Source organism: Brassica oleracea, chromosome C7, assembly GCF_000695525.1.
Source record: "Brassica oleracea var. oleracea cultivar TO1000 chromosome C7, BOL, whole genome shotgun sequence".
In the NCBI taxonomy this organism is placed as follows: Eukaryota; Viridiplantae; Streptophyta; class Magnoliopsida; order Brassicales; family Brassicaceae; genus Brassica; species Brassica oleracea.
The window spans coordinates 13,256,469-13,259,150 of NC_027754.1; positions in this window are offsets into that span (position 1 = coordinate 13,256,469).

A 2,682-nucleotide genomic window follows, 5' to 3' on the forward strand; every position below is an offset into this window, starting at 1 on the left:
GACCTTTTGTCTTTCGACTTCTTGCCTTTTCCAAAGTTCTTTCCACCACCTACAAACAACCCATAAGCTTGGTCGTCTGTAACAGAACCAGATGCCTTGTGTTGCAACTCCCTTCTATGAAGTGCTGACCTGACTTCCTCCAAACTCATTGTATCCTTACTCCCTATGAATGACTGAACAAAGTTCTCATAGGAGTTTGGTAGTGATACCAACAAAATCAGTGCCGCATCCTCATCTTCCACCTTAACATCAATATTCCTCAGATCCAACAAGATGGAATTTAGACTGTCAAGATGATCTTGGAGTTGTGTACCTTCTTGCATCCTCAGAGCGAAAAGATCATATGCCACAACTTGTCCATATCTTCCTTGCGAACCTCTGGAGATGCAACATTTGCTGAATTTCGATGATGATCTCATCTGCCAGACACAACAAAACTGTTGAATACGCCTTCTCTTCAGTAACATCCATCTCAGTAGTAACAGGTTCAACCTTCTTCCCTGACAACGGTGCCCAAAGACCTAGTTGCTTCAGCAACGCTTTCATCTTGATTTGCCAGAGACTGAAACTGTTCCTTCCAGTAAACTTGTCGATCTTCATATTCATCCCAGACATCTTCTCACCAGATTCAACCCGAAGCTCTGATACCAGTTTGTTGTGACGGATGAGAGAAGATATAGATTATCAGATGGATAAACAATAAAGAAAGACACCGAGATTTAACGTGGTTCACCCCTAACGACTACGTCCACGGGCAAAGAGAGATTTTATTGATGGAGGAATTACAGAGATCTATCAGATCTAGTTTATCTACGGCTGCTAACTAGGTTTAGAGGAGGCACAAAATATATATAGTTGTGTCCCGGAAAACCCTAGCACTAGTGGGCCTCAAAAAAAATTAAGGCCCAACAGATTCAAATTATAGGAATGAAAAATTTATTACTCATTAAATCTTATATTTATACAGTTTCAAACCCCGTTATACAGTTTCAAACTCAGTTTCAAATTTAGTGGGTCTGGTAGGACTACCCAAGTTTACTCGATTTGCTCATGTTAGTCTAGCTGATTAGGATGGGAAAATGACGATTTTGTGGGACAAGAATTCTCCTTCTAGTGGCTTCAAGAAAAATATGATTTGATGTGCGGAGATCGCGCTTGATAAACACAATGGAGATGAGATTTGGGGAAAGGTTGAGTGGCTTGATGGTGTGCTTCCAGTCCCTGGCTCATATGAGTTGTTAAGGTTCTTGCTGTTACTCTTTGAGGAATGATATGCAGAAACATACTTGTATAGGGCGGAATCTTTCTAAGTGTGGGTACTATAACATTATGTTTGATGATTATTTTGTTATTTTTCAAAACTGAATGTTACAAACCTTTTATGGATAACTTAATATTATAAGCATCATCATTTCACATTTCATTTTCAAACTTTTGATGGATAGCTAATTTTCTGGTGCTAAACATTTTTGAACGTCGTTTTCAGGGTAAGTATTTGTTCTTTCTCTTCTCTAGTTAGAGTTTTCTGGATAGCTATTTGTTCATCTCCTATAGTTAAGAAACATGAGAATAAAACAAAGATTTTTCAGGAAACATTGTGTTACACAGTGTATCCAATAAACACAAAAGCATGAAATTGCTACTAAATAAAACATCCAAAGATAATATTGAATGCATGGACCAGATTATATCTTAAGGAGAGTAAGTTATAATCTCATGAACCATAAATCAAGGACAGCATTTACGTATAGTTTTAGACATATCATTCTTATTCTTGAAATTAAATAACTAACAAGACATATATTTTCATTATGTGCTAGCTAGATCATGCATTTCGTGACAATCATTTCTTGGGCTAGATCATGCATGTCTTGATATTAAATTTCTGTCATTAATGTTATTGATAACCACGTAGTGAAGATTATGGAATTTTTTCTAACTCTGATATAGGGTTCTTCTTTTCATAAATTGGATTATGTTGTGAAACAATAGATTTAGAGCTGAATGTTTCTATCTTTTATTAATCATAAAGTGTTCACTTTATATAGGGGATTACAAGATAGATAAAAAGAAAGAGGGAAATCCTAATCATACAAGGAAAACGAAATTGAGTTTCCTTTTCTCCTAAACCATGTAGCCGTCTCTCTCTCTTTAAGTCTCGCGGCCGCCACCTCTCTCTCTAGGGTTGGGCCGTCTCTTTCTCTAAGTGTATGGGCCGGTTATGGACCAGGCCGGTTATGGGCATCCATCAATTGATTTATAACACTCCCCCTTGGATGTCATAACCATACAGGGATTGTAATACGCTTAATGTTGCCTCATTAAAACCTTCAGGAAAACCCAGTGGGACAAAACCATGATTAAAGAAAAAGAGTACAACACGTACTACTCCCCCTGATGTGAACCTCAGTGGAGATCCTTCAGCCTACGCATCCCAATCTGATGAGTGAGTTTCCTGAACGTGCAGGTCGGAAGTGCTTTAGTGAATAAATCGGCCGAGTTATCACTGGACCGTACTTGGATCACTTTGACCTCTCCAGTCTTTTGCAAATCGTGGGTAAAGAAGAACTTAGGCAAAATATGCTTTGTCCTGTCCCCTTTGATATAACTATCTTTGAGCTGAGCAATGCAAGCCGCATTGTCCTCGAAGATAACAGTCGGCTCTTTGCACTCGACCATCCC